We start from the raw sequence: 25,183 nt of genomic DNA on the forward strand, positions 1-25,183 counted from the left end.
TAATCCGCAACCTGTATACCCACACAAAAATGTACATATTCCATTTATTAGTATACACCCCCACTTCAAACATATAGGTTTTTTCTTTCTTTCTGTCTGTCAGAAGTAACTTGAGAAACTGCGAGTTGCTTCTAGTGTGAGAATTGGCCGTCTGCAAGGATGTTGCCCAAGGGACGCTCAGATGTTTGATGTTTTACCATCCTTGTGGGAGGCTTCTCTTATGTCCCTGCACTGGGAGCTGGAGCTGACAGAGGGAGCTCAATCCACTCTTTCCGGATTCAAACCACTGACCTGTTGGTTAGCAGTCCTGCCAGCACAAGGTTTTAACCCGTTGTGCCACCAGGAGTTGTAAGGTGGAAAATAGAAAAAAAAAAGGGGGGGGGGGAGAGTTCCAGAAGGAGAAATGTAAGCACTAATGCAAAATTATCCTAAGGTTCAACTAGTGTAACAATGAAAAAGCACTTTAGCATTTTGATAACTCCTGAGTAATAATTAAAAACGCTCAGTGGAAATTGGTGAAAATCAATTTCTGTAATGTGCATGAAACTGAATGCAACATGGCAGGAGGAAGGAACAGAGGGGAGTAAGATACCCAGTATATTTCACAAAAGAGACTGGGTGCAAACTCATGCATATGCAGGTACAATCAAAACAAAAAGAACTATAAAGTCTCAACATTTCCCGAGATTTTCTACTCAATGGAAGGTACCCTCTTCAACATCTGGGAAGAAGGAAAACCAAACTGAGTAAAGAGGGAAATGTTTCCATACAAGGAAATTTTATGTTTCAAATTCTCTCATTTTGGAAAAGAAAAGGTGAACAAGAAAAAACATTATAAAATGATGTATGTCATGGAAAAGACATTAGAAAGTTGTCCCCCCTCTCCTCCATTTCTCAAAAACTACAGTCTGCAAAGTTCAGCAGTAGAGATTCATGGCACACAAAAAGAAATAATTCTTCAGACAGTGCATATTTAACTTCTGAATTTGATACCACAAGATAGGATGCTGGCTTTTTACCAAATTGCTGTTAAAAGGATCCAGGGAGAATAGTGCTACTTGTAGATACTTATGACCTCTATATGGTACCTATATAATGCATAGCATACTTCTGAATTTCAGTTGTTGGGGAGCAAAATGCTGGACTTGATAGGACTTCTGTCTGACCAGCATGGCCTTTCCTGTGTTCTTACATAACCTTTCAAAACCGAATCAGTATTAGGGAGAAGAATTAGAAAGATAACTACTGAGGGAAGGTTTCCCTACAATAGCTGCTTAAGTGTATGCAAGCACACCAAAGTCACTTCGCAAAAAAAAAAAAAAAAGGAATAGTGGTTAAACATTTCAAGATGCTAAACTTGAAAGATTCATAGACCTACTTTGTAACAGAATCAATTCTGAATGCAATCTGATATCTAATGTAAACACAGATAAATATCTTGCATACCCTATTAATCTCCTCTGCAAGTTCCCACAAAGACAGCTTGTTTTGCTATCACCACAAGTCTTCAATGGCACTTAACATTCTCTGAATGCCACAATAATACACACTCTTCTCTACTGTGAGGGGCAGCTTTGCACACAACCACATTTCCTACATTACTAAAATTTCCATAAATAAAAACTATATGAAGTACAGTAGGCTCTCAGCTTTCATAGGGGTTAGAATCACAAGACCCTTACAAAAGTGGGAAAAGTGCAATTTTTAAAAAACCACTTGTTTTTAAACCAAGAGAACACCTCTCTAAGAATTTCTAGACCCTCAGCGTGACTATATGGTTCATCTTCCATTCAAAGTTGACAATCGAGTTGCTCTGGAGGAGCAAGAGTTTCCTTTGCAAAAGTTAAACCTATAAATGTGGAAGGCAGAGGGTATACACAGACCTGTTTGCTTCACTACATTTCCCGGCCTCTCTAGAGGAAACATGGGAACTGGCATTTTCAGATGGCTATTTCCAGACTTTGGAACTCCCTTGCTAGGGAGGCCAGCATAGCAATTGAAAATGTGGGCATTTATTTTGGTATAATTTTAACTGAATGCCGTTTTTAAAAAAAAAAAATCTGTTAAAACCATTTAAAATTAATTCAAAAATATTTGAATTAATTTTAAATGGTTTTAACTGTATATAATCTTTAATTGCTTTTAAGTAAGACATAGACATACAGCATAGCTCTCATGAGTCTCGTTACTGGGTAAAGAACGGGACATAAATTCATAATTATTATTTTTCTCCATGCACAAATGGGACAGAAAACTTAAGTGGCAAAGGATTGCAGGCCCTTTCTTTGAAAGGAGTAGCTATTCTTGAAAAAAAGTGCTTGTTTCATTTAGAGAACGAGCTTTATGCATGAGCTGGCAACTGAATATATTCTAGCAAAATACAGCATACCTTGACCTTTCTCTCTTTTTCAAGAACACAGAGTTTCATGCAGAAAACCAAATTGTTCGACTAGAGCCAATCTAAAAATGTAAACTGTTCAGTGTACTTATTTTAAATACTGAAACTAAAATAACAGGTAAAAGGCTATGTTCTTGAGATACTGTATTTGATTGTGGCAAAGAAGTGTTTTCACAAAGTTTGAGAGAAAACAGAATCACTATCTTTTATCTGATAAATATGCCTTTCATATGCAGTACAGCCAACATTATTTAAATGGCTAAATCATGAGGAAAATGTGAAGAATGCTTGGCCTGAAACATGGTTTCCCAGTGAAAATACAACATGATATTTTTAGCTGAAGGACAAAGTGCAGACGCTTTAACACAAGTGTATTTAGTTCAAGAAAGAAAACAAGTATTTCTATATAAACTGCTTCACTCGGGGTGCCAAAACGTCAGATGCTGTTTCATGAAACAGGAGTCTTCTATGTTGTGTCTAAACCTAATGTTAAGATCTTTTAACTGTTAATAAAATATATTAGACAACAACAACAAAAAATGAACCACAAACTTTCCTGGGCTATTTTGTTAGGATTCTTGCGGTTACCAACAAGCTGCTTCAGTATTCTTGTTTCAAATGTTAACTACTGGTAGCAAGGCAGAAACGACTTGCAATCCCCAAAATGATTAATGCAGCAAGGATGGATTAAAACATTTCTGTTTCATCGTAGTATCTATGTGGGAGTAATGGGATATAGTTTGCATTATTAAGAAGACTACACATTTAAACTGGTATCAGAATGTTCTATATTGTTTAACACTAAAACCAAAACATCATTTTTTCAAGTCACCCCTTTCAATTTTATTTTGCCCGCAGGCACACCAGATTTCCATGCCAATTTTAAAAATAGGTTCAGTCTTACTAGTATGTATAGTATGGCAGGGCCGGTCCTATCTATAGGCAGGGGGAGACAGACGGCTTATCTGCATGGCCACTTAATCCGTGGCCATTCCCGAGCAGCAATATTCTTGTTCCAGATATGGCCTCCACTCCTTGCCTGGCCCACAGAAGCAGTGGGGTGTAGTCTACATGGATCAGCCAGGTCAAAACTGGTTTAGAATCTTCAAATCATCACCTTGACTTCCCTGTTGTGGTCACCTCTATCAGACAGCTGCAGAATTCCAGGAGAACTCCTAGCCATCACAGATGCCCTGTGCTGACATCAGCAAAGGCACCCATGCCACCAGGAAGACCATCATTAAAATTGAACTTGTCACCTCATCACCATAACCACTTGTTTTGCATTTCTATTGTTATTCACAAACACAACCTGCTTATTCATAGCCATAAAGATCTGTTCCTAGGTACTTCACTCTACGAATTGGATGAAGTAGACTTCCATCTATGCTACTAACTTATTTCTCTCAATTAGTTTCAAAGGTGCTACAAGATCCCTTTACATAATTTCTAACATTTAACATAATGAAATTAATTTTCAAACCAAATGTTCATAGCTGTGGTTTGGTCAAGGGCTGAGAACTAAACGCATCCTTCTTGCAGGACATAATGCAGTTATGGCTTCCAAGGAAACTTCAACCAGGTGACAAAGCTTCTTCCTATGCTACAGAAATGAGTCTACCACAATAATTTATATTTTGTTTAGACAGAATCACAAGTCATCATTGGGTTTCCAACCCCCTATAAACAAATGCTGCCAAGAAAGCCCCATCAAGGATTTGCCTTAGGGTCACCATAAGTTGGAAACAACTTGAAAGTCAACCACAAAGAATTTACTGGAACTTATATTACATTTTTTGCCTAAAAGATTTCATTGATCATGTCACCTACCCCGGTTCTTTGGCGCAGCTCTTTATTGCTGACTTTATTTCTTATTGTCATGCCACACACAAAAAGAAGATGGGCAGGGCATGTAGCACAAACAAAAGAAAACCGATGGACGTGTCGACTAACAAACTGGATACCAAGAGACCACAAACGGCTCTTGAGCATACCTCGTATTCGATGGGACTTACCAATGATTAAGAGAAATGGAAAATAAAAGCACAGGATCGTATTATTTTGGCAAATGGCAGATTCACATGAAGTCCAAAAGAATGGATTGACGACAAATCAGATAGGATAGGATATTACGTTTATGTCTTTTGTACATCTCACTCTTGCTTTTTAGTCCCCTTGCAACTGCCTGGCTGCCTGCCACAAATACACCCCATAGAAAAGGGTGTGAGAAGACACTATGCAAATAAACAGAGGGAGGAGAAAAACAGAGTAGTAGTGGTGCAGCAGTTCCTTCCTGTTTTGATGCTAGAGAGCACAGTAAAGGAATAAACACAATATCTGAAATAATATTTTACAACCTCATTTCTTCTGTCAGGAAAAAGAAGGAGGCAAGATTACTTAGAATGCAAACTACACCTACAACTCATGCACAATTTAATTGCTATGAAAAACAATGAAGAACCAAAAATCCAACCAGATTATATGTTGATCAAGTTGATGAATCTATCAACATACACTTTATTACAACAGAAGCTGCCGGGCCTTGTGTTTGCAGGTGCCCTGGACAAAAAAATGAGGGTTTGTCAAAAATAACAAATAAAGCTCTTAGATGAGCACTTGTATTAAAAGTGTAATATAAAAGATAGGGGTTGAAAAAGGCATTTTTCAGCCCTCCTTTACTTCTGGTTATAGAAAGACCAAATATCATGCTTGGAAATGGTAGAAGAGATAATAGTCAACAAGGTAGAAGGGAAAAGACTCTGACAGAGTAGAAAGAACAGCATTTCTTGTCATTGATATGGCATGTACATAACATCAGCCTGTAAATAAAAGCTAGTTGATAGCAACCTGCCGGCAGGGATTCTCCTTATTTATCTTATTCACTATGTCCACTTGTGTGTCATTGCCCACCTTTGTGTATTACTTCCTATTTCCAAATTACATCTTTTCCTCCTCAAAGCCTACCCGTTGCACTTCATTTTCAAATAGAAAGCAGGATCAGAAGAGGGGAATTAAGAGAAAATCAGTGGAAAAGGAAATAATTCACTGCTGCAGATAGTCCCAGCCTTTCTTTGACATGAAGTGACTGTCAATACATCTTTGCCTCTTGCATCTGTTTCAAACTGGCCAGGGTTGAAAACTGCTACTTAAGGCTAAGCTAGAAGATAATTTTTCACACATTCAGTGCCAGTTCATGTTTTAGCAGCATGACATTTGCAGTTACAACTGCTACTCACTGCTCAGCTGTCCAAACATCACACACAGCCTCATTTCTTCCACTGCTCATTTGCTCTGCACTGTTAAGTCTGTAAGTAAGATTCTTCTGTGACCTAGAGCAACGCTTAGCATTAATTTCGTTTCTCTCACAGCCAAGTAAATCTGCCAAGCAGCGAATTTCACAACATGGCTTGAAATGAAACATTATGAATCTTTTTTCTATATAGCCAAAACTTTCTCTACGAGAAGTTGTGCTTTAGCACTGAACATCAAAGGTTGAATGATAGCAAAGGAAATAAAAGCCCTGTAATGTGGCCTGGAGGAATTGGGAGCATCTGCTACTTCTTTGCTAACACTTTCCACCATCTTTTCTTCACCTAGGCCTAGAAGCAACACTTCTTTTCCACAAGCTCCTCTTTCACTAGTGCATTCACTAATGTTTTCCTTTTCTCAAGTAATCTATTTTTTTTTAATACAATGCTTCTATATCCTGACTATCACCATCAACCAATACAACAGTGTCCTATGACAGCTGGAATGTATAGAAATAATCAAACCACACAAAAGAAACAGCTCATTTCGCTTTGGGATACTGCTTTTAATGTAGAGCTAAAATTCTTCTTCTTAACTCCTATCAAATCAACTTTAACTATGCCCCCCTGCCATGAATGAGAGCTCTCCAACTCATCCTATCATCAACTCATCAAGCTCAGATCCTGCAGACTCGGGGCCATGGCTTCCTTAACTGACTCTATCCATCTATAATGCAGTCTTCCTTTTTTCCTACTGCTTTTTACCTTTCCAAGCATTATTGTCTTCTTTTCTAATGAGTCATCTCTTTGCATGATATGACCAAAGTATGACAGTCTCAGGTGACAGTTTTAGTCACCTGAGCTTCTAGGAAGAATTCAGAGCTGATTTGCTCTAGGACTCACTTAGGACACTTCCAGACAGTGCCAAAACACGGGATTAAAAAGAGGGACAAAAACCAAAACCAAAACAAAACCTGGCACCTCAGAGCAGGTCCCCACACAGACCTGCTGGTCCCAGGATTTCTTCCCCTGCCATTTGAATTGTCTAAAAACCTATTCATAGCTAAAACCACATCACCCCCAAATCGATCTTAAATACCTCCTTCTTTAAAAACCTTCCTGAATAGGAAGGTTTTAGCCTGCTGCTGGAAGGATAGCAGAGAGGGGGTCATTCTGCCTTCCCATATTTCTTAAACTTTAAATAGGGAAACAAATACTTGACTAGAAAGCCTTTGATCCCATTTGGAAACAAGGTTCTTTCTATGTTCTTATATTATGTGTTTTCATCAAATGGAGTACACTTTGGAATATATATGTGTATATGTACAGTACAACTTCCTTATCCATGGCTTTAATACCTATGGTTTCAGTTATGCGAGCTCCAAAACAAGAATATTCCCTTCCTTAAGTGTTTCTGGGCCTCTTTAGATTTCCCAGTGCAATTCTATGGTATGTGTCCAGTCCAAGAAAAATCAAAATATAGAGTTCACTATTATCTGTGAATATCTTCAGGTATCCATGGAAGTTCAGGGAACATATCCTCTATGGAAGCGCTCAGCAACATGAATTGAGAAGAACTAACTTGGAAAAGGAAGCCCTGACAGTAAACCATATCTGATCAGATAAAATCAAGAAGCTGGACAAATAACAATCATGAATTAAATTTATTTAAAGCACACACACAAAATGGGTGAAGGAAAATACCACATTCTCTTGTCTTTGTCTTCCCAAGGATATCTACACCACCAATATCTGGAAGGGAATCCATATATATTAAGAGGAGCAGATCTCAGTGGATGTGAGTTGAGTGAATTTTTCCTCCCCTTTATGCCCACAAGCTGAAAAGATGTTCATTAGCTGACTGTATTCTTCTTTTTCTCCCTCCACACTTCTAGTCACTGAATAAGCACAGTTCTTCTTCATTTACGTGCATCAGTGCTGGGGGAAAAAAATTAAGAAAAGAAACCAAGGAGAATTCTTACCCTGAATGCAAGGCAATTCATTTGTTTGCCAAATGCAAAGCTTAGGTAGGTAGATGGCACCGAACAGTACAATTGTACAGCATGTGATGAGACTACATCTGAGCCCAGACATTGGGCACTGTGGACTAGAATCTGGGATAAGCAAATGATGCCATGTCTTCTCTCATCTTATCTAGAGCAAGGAATGATGACATTTAAATTGGGGGAGGAAACACATACATAGCATTAATATGCACTAACGAAGCAATGAGACATTGCCAAGGGATAATTAGTTTTTAAAAACATACATAAATATGATCTTAGAATCAGAATTCCAATAAACAGAATATATTGGAAACAAAATTAGAATTTAATCGTATACTCCTAATGAAAGCAATAATATGAATGGTTTCTCTGGTTTCTTTGGGGGAAGATGGAAGTTAAAGAGAGATGAATCTCTAAGTAAACTAACATACAATGAGAAAAGATTCTCAGATGCTGAAAAGCAATTATCTTTCCTAACAAACACTCGAGAAATATGTTGTCAGTGAAAATATCTCTTATTCCACTTTTGATCATAAATGTGCAGTTATTAACCCACTATACCTGGCATGGGATAACTTTGGTGTTTTATATTTCAACTCCCAAAAATCCCAGCCAGCTTACTGTATGTTAGGAATTGTGGGAGCTGAAGTCCAAAACATGCCTGCACTATAGCAATATGGTTATTTCACAATTACAATAGCTGGGAATGTGATTGAAGACTTGGCATCTCATACAGTTTTAGAGTAAACCATGCTTTTAATTAAAAGTGTAGTTTAAATTAATACATAAAATCCATTTCACTACAATCAGTGAAATGTACTTTAAATCAAATGCAACTGAAACAAAAGCTGTAAAGCAATAAGTGTAAAGTAATGATGTAGGTGGCCAGAACACAGGAAGATCTTCTTGAGCAAGGCTTCACTACAAAAGAAGAAATTCTGATCAGTCTTTTCTGTCCAAGAAAATCAAATTCCCAACCCAGATGGGTGCAGCAAGTCTAAGTAAGTGAGCCTAAGAAAAGTAGAATCCCTATAATGAGGTCAAAAACATGCAATCCAATGGCTCACCACAAAAAAGAGTCAGCCAAACAATGACAACTGCTGCCTCTAACATACACGTAAAGGAAAATGCATAATATTATCCATACTCCCCTCCATGAGATAAACAAGATAAGAGTTCTTTAAAATGAACCATGCAAAGAAATCTTAAAGCTGCAAAACAATCTTTCTGTAATCATACTCTAGTTCTGAAAATGTTCATTACTGTTACACAACTGTTTTCTAAAGAGAAAAGAATTGAATTATTTGAGTTACTATTACAGTTAGGGAAACTAATGTGGAAGTTTGAAGTACTCAAAATAGCATTCTATTATCAAGCACGTAAGGAATGTCAAGATATCTTTAGAATTGACTCAGTGAGCATTGCACTACCCCACACCCACTCCTGTTTCTACACTAAGATGACCTGCCACTTTATGTTTCTTTACAAACTATACAAGTAGCTTCTGGGCAGGAGATGAGAGTGACTTTTGCACACTCTTGTAATCCTATTGAGTCGAACAATATTTTCAGTTCATTTTTTTAAAGGTATCATTGTTTATTCTCATGAATTCTGTTTGTTCAGGAAATATTCTGTGACTACTGTCAATTAAGGACAGCAAACAGAAAAATCACCAACAGCCACATTAGAATGTGTTTTTCTATATAATATATATAATATATATGAAACTTTATTTTTAGACCATCCTCTGAGCCTCAGGGGACTCAAGGCGGTTTATAAATACGTTCCTGTATGTTTAGGTTTAATCTCTCCTTTATATACAAACTTGCACTCCAGTGTAAAATCACTGTGTCAGACCTTGCTGTAGGGTAATGAATAATGTTTCGATATTATCAAAGATTTTTAATTGATTACTTCAGTGAAGCTACACTGTGCTTTGCAGTTAGGTGATAACTCTGCACAACCAGAGGCACTCAAGGACACAAAATACTTATGGCAATGTAAGCTCTGATGAGCACATGTACAGAAGAAAATTCAGGAAACCCAGCATCTTTAGATCAAATGCTGGTGTGAGGACCAGGGTGACTAGGCCTATGGAATCAACTGTGGAGTGGTAAGTCAATGTTTAAGCAAATTCTACTAAATCAAGTGGTTCTCAAAGTTATCCCAAAGATAACTAGATCTAGTACCTGGTGTAATCTGCATGCACTGTCACAATCCGCTGTGATCCAAAGTAGCAGCCTTTGGGTCTCTATGTGTCTGTCTGTCTTGAGCATGTAATGACCTCTAAGCAAATTGTCTAGTTTTCTCAGGTACTGGACTGACAGCCCTCTTCCCACCCACTGGTATTGTACGTTACAGAACAAGAAGGACTACAAAGGACTTTCCATTCATCCTTAAACCTCCCTAAAGAAGACCTCTCTGAGTTATGGTATATTGCCACATATTTTGGGTCGTGCCTTCACACACACAACAATTTCCACATCCTGAATCTGATGCTGGCAGTCATTATGATGCAACTTTTGGTATGTTCTTAGCTATTAAACCAACTTTGCTCAGAACTAAGCAAAGCTGGGAGATCCTCTAGGGTTTGCAAGAAACTCTGGAGTATCCTCAAGCTTTGTAGTTGTCTGAACAATTAGATCGGGTCTGTTCTAGCCTGATCCATTCTACACATGCACACCAATACTATCATCCCTTTTCTGGAAGGATAAGTGCAGGGAAAGGGATGGATCATCTCAGTATCATCACAGCCACTGCTTGCCTGGCCATGGTGGTCATGTCTCTTGAGGTCATCATGGGGCATCTGCACAATCAGCAAGAAAAGAGTCGCCATTATGACCTCAGCTGATGTGATCATGATAGCCAAGGACTCACGGGGATCTCTGTGTGGAGCAAAACTGTAACATTGATAACAATAAGATAATAAATAAGGTAAATAAATAATGTCATTTCAGCTGAGCTGGACACCAATACATCACAGTTGCTCTGGGGCCAGTCCAAGGCATAAATTAAGTGCCCCGTGTAGACAAAGCCCTGGCCCTACCACCTGCAATATTCTTCAGTTTCTACTCTTCACTCCTGTCTGATGGTTTGTCATACAGCTCATGGTTCCATTTCAGTATTGCTCAAGGCTTCGCCCTGATAGCAGTTAAGGCAGCATGTCCTAAGAGAATAGTTGAGGAAGTATGATTCACATGACATATAATGTTTATGTATGGATATGCATAGAGTGTGCGTATGTGGGAAGTCTGATTATTCACAGATCTAGCAAAAGGTTTCTTATCTAACTCATACACAAAACCTGGACAAGATCTGGATTGGGAGACCAGGCGTAGAGACACTTGCTTCTTACAATCGTAATCTGTGTCTTTCAACAAGTATTTTCTGCAACTGCTATGAATCCCCCTCCCTCCCCATTTCCTCATTTTTTTTTCCTTTGGGAATGAAAACCCAAAATAAATTGCTACAAAAGCATTATAACATAACGTAATCTGCATGTGGCATATTTAATTTCAGTGCAGTACCTCTCTGAAATGTTAAGTTTCCTTACCACAGTACTACACACATCCTGAACATTATGGTAAAGCTATTATGACATTATTCATTACCCTACAGCAAGTCAAGATTTCTATGCACTCTGGCACACTGTGGCTGTCAGACCTGAACTGAAGTAATTATTAGCATGTATAAAAGCAGGTGTCATGAGCTGCAAAATGGTTTTATATTTCTTATTGCAACACAAAGAGACTAAAAAGTGATCTATAAAAGAGAATGTGATGAGTGATGATTTTAAACTCCATGTGAAGAAAATTGAATCATTGCATGTGATTTTCTACTTCAAAATTTAGTACCATGAAAATACAAAATCACAAAAAATCATATCCAGAAAAATCTTTCTCTTTAAAATAATGTCTATTTAGTTCCACATTCATATATCAAACCCTTAAGGTGGAAAAAGAAATAATGAAGCAACAAAAATTAGCTATTTGAAGTATCCCCCTCCACTTTAATCTGCTCATAAGTCCTCATGTCCTAAAATTATTATCTTACATAACAACTTTTCGAAAAACAAAAGCATTATGAGAGGTACACATTTTACGATGAGCAGGCGTAACCCTTGTTGTACAACATATGGGAAAATTCAGGGCATGTAAATGTCCCACAATTTTTGAGAATAGCAATAGTTAAGAGATCTCTTTTCCTTGAGAATGGCAATCCATGATGGGAACTGCAGTCTGCTACCAAAACTGAAAACACTACAGAAAACTCAAAAATGGCAAACCAATTTAATCCATCCTTTGTAAGATCAGGGGAAAAAAAGCAATGTTCCAAAGAAAACAATGTTTCTTCTAAACTCCCACAATATACAGTCATGACATTGAAAATAATTCATCTCATTTTAAGAAAATGCAGAAATGCTTGTGGTACTTGCCAGTTATTTTTGCTAGACAAGGCTACAGTGGTCTTCACAAGGCTCTCAGACAGTGAGAGCAAAACAGCAATCTCTTAGCTGAATTCTTCAATAATTTTGTATCAGACAAGCATTTTACAGTTGTTTCTTATGGAAGCCTTAATGATTCTCAAAGGCAATTGGTAAGTCAAATAAGTTGATTATCTAGCTATCTGAGACTATGTGGACTTTCAGTTCAGTATTACAGTATATACTTCCTCAGAACTAAGAACTCAAATAGATGGAAACTAGACATAGGTTGGACCTACCCTGCCCTATAATCCAGTTTCTGATCCCAGATTATCTGCTTTGAATTGGATTATATGGCAGTGTAGACTCATTTAATCTAATTCAAAGCAGATAATCTGGGATCAGAAACTGGATTATATGACAGCGTAGATCCAGCCATAGATGTGCCCTTCGTTACAATGTGAGTAGACCAACAAAAAACAATGGATCTTAAACCTCTACCTCATAGATCACAATGAATCCTGTTCCAGGAGAGATATGGAAAAGTAACACACACATACACACACACACACACCATCAGATCTTTTGCTGGTATAGCAAATGGTATTTGTATTTCTTATTTTAGTAGTTTTTAATGTAGCTACAGAACAAGCTCTTCATCCATATGCGATGATTCAATGTTGTAAAGGGCACAATGTTCGTGTGTATGACTGTAAGAATAGTTCTCCCCCTACCCATAGTCTATCTGATGCATGCATCTCATAAGTGACTCACTAATCTAATGTTACAACTTTAACCCATAGATTGAAAAGACAGTGTTTTGCATTACAAAATTAGAAGAAAGTATTTCTCATACAATTTACAAGAGACTGAAAATGAAATGACCACAATGTTCCTGCAAGAACTTCAAGGGATGATAGCCACCTTGCAAGCACTTTTTTCTAGTTTTTAGTTCATTGGTTACTTGAGGAACAGCATTCTGTTCTTTAAGCCCAGGCTGGGCAACATGTCAGTATGACTTTAATGGGATAGAAAGTGGGTGATTCTGACCAGCTAAATTGACCTGTTTATTTCCCTCAACACTTTGAAAAAGCAAACATGATATCAAGAAAAATGAAGACAGACACTTCCATGACATTATGAAATGAGCCTCTACCAAGTTGTAACAAGATTCTATGATTCTATCAGAGGCAGGGTGGCCATCTTCTATTATTCTATCAGAGGCTGAATGGCCATCTGTTGGGAGTACTTTGATTATGTGGTCCTACATGGCAGGGTGTTGGATTAGATGGTCATTGTGGTCACTTCCAACTCTGTAGTTCTATTATACACATACACTAATGAAAACCTCTAGCTTTTCTCTTTGCCCCATACTTTATATTTGCAGAAATCCACCTGATCCAATTGCAAATACAGGCATACCCCAGTCAACAAAGTCTCTGATAAAGAAGCTTCTCTCTCTCTCTGCACACATACACACACAGACAGCCTTCCTTTCCCTGCTTATTCACTAGTTAGCTGGAAGGTTTTGTTTAACTGTAGTCAGCAGGGCTACAGAAACACAGACATTCAGTGAAGGTTTATCTTGAGCTGGGGAAGAATGGGATTCTGCCCTAGCTGATACTCATATAGCTGTGTATGCTTCCCCTACAGTAGGCAGGGTAAAGAACTGCTGCCTCCAGGAACATGCATGAATATAAAAAAAGAGAATAATGGAAGAAAGCAAATAAACCTGCTTCACTAGCTACCACCCGTATGATAAAAAGGATAGCCCTATTTTGTGCCCACTAAAATAAAATCACAAGAAAAGTAGACACTAGTGAAATAAAAAGTCATCCCTAGATTCAATTTGGAAGAACTTTTCAGATGGTTTCTAGAAGGTTCAAAAAGTTTTAATTTGCTTATGCAAGATTTATCTCACCTGACTGTTTCCTTTTACATGTGCATAATGATGACTTTGGATAAAAGCCTTGCCCAAATATGTTGAACTACTCTTCTATTTGTGATATAGGAATCTCTACCTATGTTATCTAAGTTATATCTGCCACTAGTTCCATTTTTTCCTGATAAATAAGCAATGTCCAGGAACACACTTACTTCTCTGAGATCTAGCGGTATTGATTATATTTGTATACTGTCAAGAATCTAAGATTGACATCTACAGCCCCAAAACTCCATGAGGCAAGCTATGCCATTTCCATCCAGGCTGGGAAGGCTATTAATACTGGACTCATACTTTCCTAGGCAAGCACTCATAGGGGCACATAACAATTGTAGTTTTATTGTATTGAAAGATTAAAAAATGGGGCAAAATTTTCCTTACTGTTCCTTATCTTTGCAACATTGCAGCAAAGAAAAAAGGATCTCTGCCATTCCTAAAACTTACTAGAGAACCTGGAGGATGATGAGAAGGTTGATGGCAAACTCAATGTATGTTTGTGGACTCCTTCCCTGGGAAATTACTTTAAAACAACAAAGGGGCACAATCACCATATAAAAAATTTAAAACTGGATTATCTGAAACGTCCCTGCCATTCTACATGGACTTGCTTAGAAGCAGGTTCAAACATGTGCACGTTGCTCTCAGTAGCAGCTGCTGACCTGATTCATAATCTATCAAATTTTCTTCCCTGCTGTACTCAGCAGCAGAATGTAGTTTAGAGTCTAAGTTATACAGTTACATAATCAACCAGAACTTACAGATATACCTCTCTGTCGAGCCTGCTGCACTCTCTACAATTCTGATTCTGATCACGCTCATACTTGACTTTTCACCTACTATGTTCATTTAATATCATCTAAATTACCTCAAAGTGAAAGCAAATTTATATAGTTTAGCATAGTTTACAGAAAAAGAAATATGTGTGCACAACTCCTACATACTCTTTAATGTCAAGGTTTTTAAAAATCTCTCAAATTTTGTCACTTCAACCAAGGCAATTCAGAACTGAAAATGGCTTCAGTCCATGCTTTAATTTTTTTTTGTTTGATCAAATTAGATGAACAGAAATAAAGGAACAGAAAGAGTAAAAAGACTGAGAGAGAAGCCACATTGGCCACCCATATTCTTCACCCTTTTGCCTTCCTTGCTTCCAAAATCCTATTTCCCTCCCACCACTGCTTTAATTGTGCTTTTCCTGAATGGCAGAAGGAGATTGGACTGGATGGCCCCTGGGTTACTACTACTACTACTACTACTACTACTATTAGAAACATAACAAGATTAGTACACAGTAAACAAGGTCACTATGCTGACTGTTGTATTGGATCACTCGTCGGACACTTCCCAAGTGTCTAGGACTGTGCGATGTATCGGCATATCATGCGTGCAGATCCGAGTAGGGTGGCCTTTTGCAGCTGACAGGTGGTAATTTTGTCAGCGCTGATTGTGTTTAAGTGCAGGCCAAGGTTTTTTGGTACTGCACCCAGTGTGCCGATCACCACTGGAACCACCTTTACTGGCTTGTGCCAGAGTCTTTGCAGTTCGATTTTTAAATCTTCGTATTGTGTCGTCGTCATCATCATCATCATCATCATCATCTTGTTGTTGTTATGGCTGGATGGCCACCTGTTGGGAGTGCTTTGATTGTGCTTTTCCTGCATGGCAGAAGGGGGTTGGACTGGATGGCCCCTGAGGTCTTTCACTGAAATATTGTTATGCTGGTCAAAAGGTTTGCCCATGCCTAACATATATACATTATATAATATATAAACATTTTTTAGAGCTCCACAAGAAACTTTTGCTTCAAAAGGGGCCCTGAAGCCAAAAAAAGTTTGGGAACCCCTGGTATAATGTTACATGACAACCTGGCCGTTACATCTGAAATTAATCAGTGATTTGCTCATGGTTGTCTACATTGTTGGTCATGGTGAGGGATCTCACCTTATGACCTCAACATTATAACTGCACTGTCTCCCAATATATCATGAAGACATAGAATCATAGAATCAAAGAATTGGGAGAGACCTCGTAGGCCATCCAGTCCAACCCCCTGCCAAGAAGCAGGAAAATTGCATTCAAACACTCCCGACAGATGGCCATCCAGCCTCTGTTTAAATGTAGTTATTTTATATACATGCCATTAGATTGAAGGTTCACACTAAAATGTTTTCTCAAAACAATCTGGTTGCCAAATACAGATTATTGACAGTTAAATACAGAGATCTAATGCACATAAAAGAATGCTTGAACATTTTGTCAGGACCATATTGAAAATAAAAGCCAGATGATATCCAGCCAATAGATGTTTTAAGAGTGAGTTTCACTTCATAAACACACATAGAGAAGAAATGCTTGGGATGTGGTATGAATGAAAAGCTTCCCAAACAAGTGGGTGGAACGACCCACAGACACATAACTTGTCTGGATGAAGAGTTCTATGAAAGGGTACTAGTTGTTCCATAACAGACTGAAAGATATTGTTAGAAATAGATGGCTTTACTATTGTGGTTACAAATTAAGGGAAAGGAGTATCAATACCAGCTGGTCATTATAATAAAATAACAACAAACTTTATTTTTAGACTGCCCTATCTCACCAGGGGGACTCAAGGCGGTTTACACATAGAGAGGCAAACATTCAATGCCTGACATATAGCAAAACATTACAGCAATAGAACATAATACAAAATAATAACAGATTATCCTAATCAAATAAAATTAAATATCAAAATAAATACATAGAACCCATTTTAAATAGTAAGTCATTATAAAAGTTTAAAAGGATGTATATAGGATGATATAGTTTAATCATCAAAAACTAGTTTATACATCAATAATGAAATACTATGTCCAGTCAGTGCTTTCTTTTGAACTGTTCTCTGCAGCAATCCACTAACGCTTCCTGAAGAGGTTATTCTGATACAAAATTAGAATAACTGTTAGAAAGAGGTGATGATACTTAAGAGGAAAATGTTGTTTCCTTTACTCTGATGTAAAATGATTCTTGGGCCTGCATCTAAAATTAAGGTATCAGGAACATTCAAACAGACAGTAACAAGACATAGAAATGATCTTCCAGGACTCTTGTGAAACTCTCAGAGCTTGATATTATACTTGTATATAAAACATAGCTTAAGAAAAAAAATATTCTTACACTGCTGACCTAAAAATGGCTTTCTTTCAACAAAGGAATTATGAAGGGAAACCAGAACATGAAACGAACAAATAACTTTCTATCAAGAAATTTGACGCTATCATGTACAATGTGAACTGTGATGATGGTTTCCTGCTATATTTCTTAATGTGCCCCCACTCAGATAAATGTTACCAACAACAATACTGTGGACTAACTGTAATTGCTGAAAGATAATTATTCAACAGGCTCTGTAACAGAAACATGACTGCCTTTCTCAAAGCATTGGGCAAGGGAAGAGGAGATCTTCTAAGAAGTTCTCACAAATAAATTAATTACTCTAGTTTATGATTATTAGCTTGGTTCTAGGTGTGTCTACTTGGTAATAAATCACTCTAATTTCAATAGGGTTTCACAGTAAAGAGATCTAGTACTGAAGAATTATGTAACATGTCAAAGGTATTCAGAAACTCATCAGCATAGAAAAATACTCATCAGCATAGAAAAAAACTAGCCAGGATATAAAATTGAAGTGGTAAGTCTGTAATAGCGTTAAGCATCTGTGAGTGTTTTGCCACTTGACTTCACATAAAAAGCAGAGTGGGAAGGAACAAAATACAAGTTAAGATCAGCATAACTGAGTAAACTATTTGATGCAAAAACTGTGAAAGTAACATTGTCTGTATCAGAGCTTCAAAATAAATGCATACTTAGGCGATGACAATGTAAAGCAAGGAGACACCACCTTCAAATAAGGAACTATTCTCCATATATAGTTATACCCCAGTTAATGAAGCAGATGTGTTCTTGACACTACTTCTTTAATAGAAACTTTGGTACTAGAGGCAGAAATGACATGGAAAGTATAGGTATAGGACAACAATTCAAATGTTTCAGCAAACTTTATATTCAAAATGAACAATATGTGCATGTGAAATGAAACAACCAAGTCAATCCATATGTAAGTAAATGAAACATTTTCTCTCGAAATGTATCCAGGGAGTTTTTTCTTTCTTTCACCAGCCTTCACCTTTCTTACAATTTTCATTGTGGTAGCCCAACGTACATGCTTTTTTGGGAAGGGGTTTTATGTGCATGATCAGGAGACTCTTGTGGAATCTGCTGTTTACTTTCCCTGCTTTAGGTAGGCACACAGAGTTACAGCAGGGTTGCTTAGAGCAGGCACCATCAAACTGTGGCCCTCCAGGTGTTTGGGCCTTCAACTCCCAGAATTCCTGACAGTTGAACAAGATTGTTTTGGTTTCTGGGAATTGGAGGTCCAAACAGGAGGGCTGAAGTTTGAGGATGCCTGGACTGTTAGAGTAATATATTTTCCCACTTTGAACTTCACTACAGTGTTTTCTACAGATACATTGCTAAAGCCTAACAATTAATATTGTTTCTCCAACCTTCTCTCACCATGTCCCTAATGCCAAGCTAAAAAAAAACTTTTCCAGCTGAACAGAGGGTGAAGAAAAGGGAATGGGGCTAAGCAGGCATAAAAGCACTTTGGAAAAAGGAGTCTCTTTGTCATAGGATTTGTTAACCGAAGTATGCCTGTAAAGCCACATATCAGTGTAATTTATGCCCTGCTTTGTCACCAGAAAAATGCTTAAAGTAGTCAACAATAAAATACAGATTGAAAACAAAATATAGATGAAATAACAAAACAAAAGCAAAAAAAAGTATATTAAAAATTATTAAAGGCAGACAGTACTCAAGGTAGTCAAACTCCCTTTAACAGCAGATCAGTTTATTTGTTTCTAGAAATGATTTACAAACCCCTTCTGAAAGTACATACATAGTACTGTTTCTTAAAGAGTCTACTCATTCTCAGCAAGACTCACTGTCTCCATCTTGACGCTTCAGCCATCATCAGCACAATGAGGTTTAATGTCATGCCTTCATTCCCTTTCCCTACAAAAAAAGATAATTTCCCCATACCACTTTGCCAGTATCACAGAATGCTTCCTCGGGTGTCTATGCAACCTGAAGGCTCATGTGCTGGTAGATCACAGTAAGCCTGGTTTATCATAATAAAGGCATTATTGTACTAATACTGCTGAACATGAAACCCACCACCATTAGGTGCCAATGCAAACAATTTAACTTTCTAAACACACAAAGCACACATTTTCTGCACAGACCTCTGAAACAAGGGCGTTGCCTCATGCCAGTGGATTAGCTGATCTAATTACAAGTTGCTACTAAAGAAGTCGCCTGACAAATGACTAGGCAATAGGAGTATTCATTGCAAGAATGCTGTGATTTTCTGTGTGGGTAACCGTAATACGGTAACATATCCAATATCTATTAAGAGCACAGTTTTTGCCCTCAAGGTGAATGCAGAGGATTTTGACTTAAGACTATGGCAATTACGCATACATCTTCTCAAACCCATAATCGAGCCAAAGCAAATGCACTCCACCCACAAATGTTAATTAAATTTGATGCAGACATTTTAACTTAGAACTGAATAGAGCTTATCAGAGGATCATAAAAAACTGATGCAAACCATTTACAAAACTAGCTTCAGAAACTCCTTAAATTGTACTATAGGTTTGTTTCAGGCCACTAAAACAAGATGAGGTGGTGGATGATGCTTTCTTGAAACAAGTCTAAGAAATATTGAAGATGCAGGACTGCGAGTTATAAGAGACTTCAATTATCCTAATATCTACTAGAAGACTAGCTCTGCTACATACAGGTTGTGTCCAGCAAAATCCTGCTGTGCTTTACAGACAATTTCTTCTACCAAAAAACCGAGGAAGGAACAAGAGGATTAGTTATCATTGGCAGTCTCCTATCCAAGTACAAACTAGGGATGATACTGCTTAGCTTCCAAGATCAGACAGAGTCCAGCAGCTTTAGAGTATTGAGCCCCCCCCCCCCAGTGGACAATATGCTGACTTGTAAAAATGAATCGCATAGTTAAAGCAATGGTATTCCCCATAGTAACCTATGGATGTGAGAGCTGGACCATAAGGAAGGCTGAGCGAAAGAAGATAGATGCTTTTGAACTGTGGTGTTGGAGGAAAATTCTGAGAAGGCCTTGGACTGCAAAAAGATCCAACCAGTCCATACTTCAGGAAAAAAGCCTAACTGCTCATTGGAGGAAAGGGTATCAGAGGCAAAGATGAAGTACTTTGGCCACATAATGAGAAGACAGGAAAGCTTGGAAAAGATAATGATGATGGGGGAAATGGAAGGAAAAAGGAAGAGGGGCCAACCAAGGGCAAGATGGATGGATGGTATCCTTGAAGTGGCTGGCTTGATCTGAAGGAACTGGGGGTGATGATAGCCGACAGGGAGTGGGCTGGTCCATGAGGTCACGAAGAGGCGGAAGCAACTGAACAAATAAACAACAAAAATGAATCTCGGGTTCCTTATGAATCTTTTTTGGCAATCTAGGACAGCTTCAGCCCTCACTGTAAACGCAAAAGTAAACAAAATAGTGACTTGATCTTTCAATAATCATAAGATAGTAACATTAAAGCTCAATCTGAAAAACAGAAAATAAATTGCAATGCTGAAGCAGTGGTTGTTATTCTTTGGCATGTTGTTTTGGATTAATGAACTATGTAAATCTATGTTAATGCTATTAATAAAGTAAAGGCCTAAAAATATCAAAAGCTCGACATTACATCACTTACTGTTATTGCACTAAAAGAAACCAATCAAAAGAACAGATAGGGATAAAGGTAAGGTTTATTTTGGAACACACCACAGTAAAGTTACTCAACCTAAATCTGATAGCATGGAAAATCTGTGTAACGCTTCTTTGTGGTATTGAATGTATTTACTTTAGAAATTGATTTCTTTTGTCACTATTTATTGCTACACGTTGTTCAGTGATTCTCAGAAGCAGCATGGAAAATCACAATGTGATACATTTAAAATTGACTCTATGAAGCTTGAACACATGGATCAGCCTGAGAAGCAATTTTAGCAACCGTCATGATTTGGAGAGATATCAACACTTAATGAGAAGGAAACACAAGCCTGCTTGTATCAATGCTTGCACAATTTTCAATCAGTTAAGTGCAGTTCCATACATAAAACATTACTTAGTTTTACTTTGGTACAACTTAATACTAGTGTAACAAGTTTATGGCCTTTTAAACAAGGTAGACTCAATAGTAATGTTATGCTGTCTTGAAAATGGATCACAGATTTGCAACAGTATTTTTACAGTGAGGCCTAAGCTGTCTAGGGAAAGGGATTGGATGTGCAGAACTGATTCTGTTCCCTTTCTATTTGTGTACATGCGTGCGTACACACAGAGAGAAAGCTCTTCCCAGCTTCCATATAATTGGGAAAAAAAGAAGCATTTGCTTGTAAAAGCTGTATGCCCTGACTAAAGTCGGTGAGTACACATTTTACTCACATCAATAGCAGAGTGGAAGGCTGCCAGTTTAGCGTCTTGGCTGACATTCAAGCATGCTGATTGCTGAGCTCTTTAGCTTCTGAGTTCACTATAAAAAACAACAAAACATCCCTCTCAAAATAACTTCTGAGAGAGACCTCTTTAAGCACAGGCTCAGAGAATGAATGTACAGCAAATACTACTTAGTCCCCCTCCCTCCAAAAAAAGAAGAAGGGAGAGCGAGAGAGAGAGAGAGAGAAGATAGGACATTTGGGGCTTTTAAAAAACAAAAACCTACATTTTGGCTAGATAAGTTGTTAAAGTTAGTCTGCCTAGGGATCTTCCTGTACAGATGAACAGCCAGAAAAACTGCTCCAATCTGCCAGCTATCTGTTATGTGTTTCAAAATGCACACTTAATTGGGTTGTATAAAATGCAATGGGAGTACTATACTGAAAGCATTCAATCTCAGAATATAGACTGCTAAAATTCATCAAGCTAAATCCAACTCAAAGCTTCTTAAAGGTCCTCTATTCCCAAATAACTCATCACTGACAACATAATTAAAAGAAGCTCACCACTACAGCATATGCATAATTTGCCTGTTTTCTACCAGAAAAAAGCAGATGTTCTAACAGATCAAACTACCTGGAAATCAATCCCTTTAATATAGGATTTCTTTTATAGCACAATATATAATTATTTTATGCACTATTACTTACCAACTGTAAATGTTCTATAAAACAGCTAAATGTAGACATGGATTTATATTGTATATATAAATAAGAACTGTCTAATTTACCTCTACATAATGATTTCCCAGATAACTAATCATTGCACAGAGTGAGAATGAAATTTCACAGCTCTAAATTGCAATTATATTCCTTTGGGATGTCTCCAGAATATGCAGTCACAATAGATAAACCTACAGCTTTTCTTGAAGCCAGTCACTAATTGTCTCAGTTAATTAATATAAAACTCAATTTATGTCACTATTCAACCTGGCAGTGCAGTCAGTAACATAATTAACACAAAGCATTTACCTGTCCATTTGCTGTGTAACTAGAGTTCACATCGTACCTACGGTTCTCCCTCACACTACTTAGATGTAGCTTCACAAACCACATTCAGATAAGCACAGAAAAGAAGAAACCAATAACCCAGAGTAGATGTTTATCTGTTACAAAACATTATCACTGGTCTATCATTTATACCTAGTTAGGTAAAAGGTAAAGGTAGTCCCCTGACATCAAGTCCAGTAATGTCTGACTCTGGGGTGTGGTGCTCATCTCCATTTCTAAGCCAAAGAGCCAGCGTTGTCCGTAGACACCTCCAAGGTCATGTGGCTGGCATGACTGCATGGAGTGCCGTTACCTTCCTGCCAGAGAGGTACCTATTGATCTACTCACATTTGCATGTTTTCGAACTGCTAGGTTGGCAGAAGCTCACGCCGCTCCCCGGAATTGAACCTGCGACCTTTCGATCAACAAGCTCAGAAGCTCAGTGCTTTAACCCACTGCGCCACCGGGGGCTCATCTTTAGTTAATCAATCTTTATTTAATTGGTCTGAAAACTATGATCTTAGCTGTATGTTGGCACTGTTTGTTTATTTATTTATTTATTATTTACTTTATTTGTATACCGCACTATCTCAGCCCGTAGGCGACTCAGTGCGGTTTACAACAGGTCAGTATACAAAGTGCATAGCATTAGCATTAACGTTTAAACAGTCACTAAAGCAATTAAAACAATACAACAATACATCAGTAAATCAACACAACATCAATACATCTAAATAACTAATCCATTACGTCTCATCAGTAAAGTCATAATCCGATCTCCTCGTCCATTATTCCAGTTCCAAACTCAGTCAATTGATTGCACTGCTTAATTGAACGCCTGTTCAAAGAGCCAGGTCTTCACTCTTCACCTGAACACCAGCAGGGAGGGAGCCGATCTAACGTCTGCGGGAAGGGCGTTCCACAGCCGAGGGGCCACCACTGAGAAAGCCCTGTCTCTCGTCCCCGCCAGCAATTCAGCTGGTCTGTGCTTTTAGCTACAGCTCCCCATAAAGTACCCAAAATGGACAGAAAAGCAGGTGCTTGAAAAGGCTTGACCTACAAGGTTCTCCAAGATTTTGTCGCCAAATGCCCCACAATCTCTGGTAGTATGTGTGAGGACAATTTCTCCACATTTTTGCTCTCTGCTGGACTGTTTTAGATGCAGGAAATGCTTTTCCTCCAATAAGAAGTGAAAAAAATCATCCACATTTGGTGGGAGCATTTTTGGAAGGTGAGCGCCCAAGGTCCACTGGGGTCAAAAGCAGTCACCTAATTGTGATAGTTACCTATTACAGGCAGGAATGCATGTGAATGTGCATGAAAGTGGAGGGTATCTTTAGGCAGAGGAAGGAAAGAATCCTTCCCAAAATCCTAGAGATCTATTGCTGCTAGATAGAATTGACAATATTGGGCTATATGGTCTAATAATCTGACTTACTAAACAAGTCAGTCAAGCACATATATTGGCATGAAATCTGTCTGCATCCTTACCAACCTGCCATCACTGCCGCTCAGCACTGCTATAAAAACAAGAATCGTGATTAATAACGACTGTTTTGTGAAATGAAGCAGCTCACATTAGGGTCAGTTTTCAAATTTAAAATATTTTCTTTGTGATTATTTTAAAAATATTTCACTGGCACTTCAATGAAAACATGGCCAAGAATTAACTTCAGATGGCTGTCTGGAGAACAATTTTCCCATGGTTTCACTGCTCAAAATAACCATAACAAGCCAGTCTATTATTTTGTAGTTTACAATGTGATAACTTCTCTGAAAAGCACACAATGTCTGAGCAGCTGCAAGTGGAATCCATAACTTAAGCCAGATTTTTTTTTGAAGTTGTGCACCAGATCTTGACTTTAAAACTCTCTTGGTATATTAAATAGGAAACAAGGGCATATAACAAACTCACCAGACCACACTCAAAGTTTGTTCCAGATTGACTGAAGATATCTAGGAAAAAAAATTTATGCCACTTCAGACAAATGGTCAATCTAGAGATGGATCTAATACAAAAGAGTGTAAAAAAAATCTGCAGTACAAGCTGTTATTGACAACTTCTTTCCCTGTTCTGAGTTGCCAGCCATGTTAGAACAGCAAGGAAGTTTAGCATGCTGTTATTGGCCTGGCCAGAAAACAGCTGAAATGTTCTACTTCAACATGTCTCTACAGGATACTCCTAATTATGTCTATAAAGGTCTGGGAATTCTTCTGCATATTGCGTACAACTGTCTGTCTGGAAGCGGGTGTCAGAGTAAAAGCCCTGAAGGAAACAACTCCCAATGTGCTTCTGTCAGGGGCAGTTTTAAACAAAACAAGTTTAAAAGGGATGAACAAAAAGAAATGAATCGGCTCAACTCCCTTTTGTATATGAAAAGGCATGCATGCTTAACACAAGTGCCAATGAATTCTAGTCACTGGGGAACAATCAAAGGAGAGGGATTCTAACTTTTCTGAAGTGACCACCGTGGGAGACAGGATGTGGGATCAAATCAATGTTAGGTTTCATTTAGAAGAGCTCTTTCTATCCTGAGTAAGACACATCACAGATTGGATCTGATAAATATGATTAAAACCAATAAACATGGTCCTGCCCGGGAGGGG

General features: G+C 38.0%; 1 protein-coding gene across 8 annotated transcripts in view; it reads right to left on the reverse strand.

Moving 5' to 3' along the window:
* ATXN1 (ataxin 1) overlaps positions 1-25,183 on the reverse strand; it is a 267,664-nt gene that overhangs the window by 57,091 nt on the left and 185,390 nt on the right. Inside the window, exon 7 of one of the 8 annotated variants that reach the window (XM_060774858.2) lies at positions 24,492-24,532. The exons of the other annotated variants lie outside the window; for them this stretch is intronic. The gene's annotated coding sequence lies outside the window, so the exon portion shown is untranslated. The remainder of the gene's footprint in view (positions 1-24,491; positions 24,533-25,183) is intronic. 8 annotated transcript variants of the gene reach the window in all.

The sequence above is a fragment of the Anolis sagrei genome, chromosome 4, assembly GCF_037176765.1.
Source record: "Anolis sagrei isolate rAnoSag1 chromosome 4, rAnoSag1.mat, whole genome shotgun sequence".
NCBI lineage: Eukaryota > Metazoa > Chordata > Lepidosauria > Squamata > Dactyloidae > Anolis > Anolis sagrei.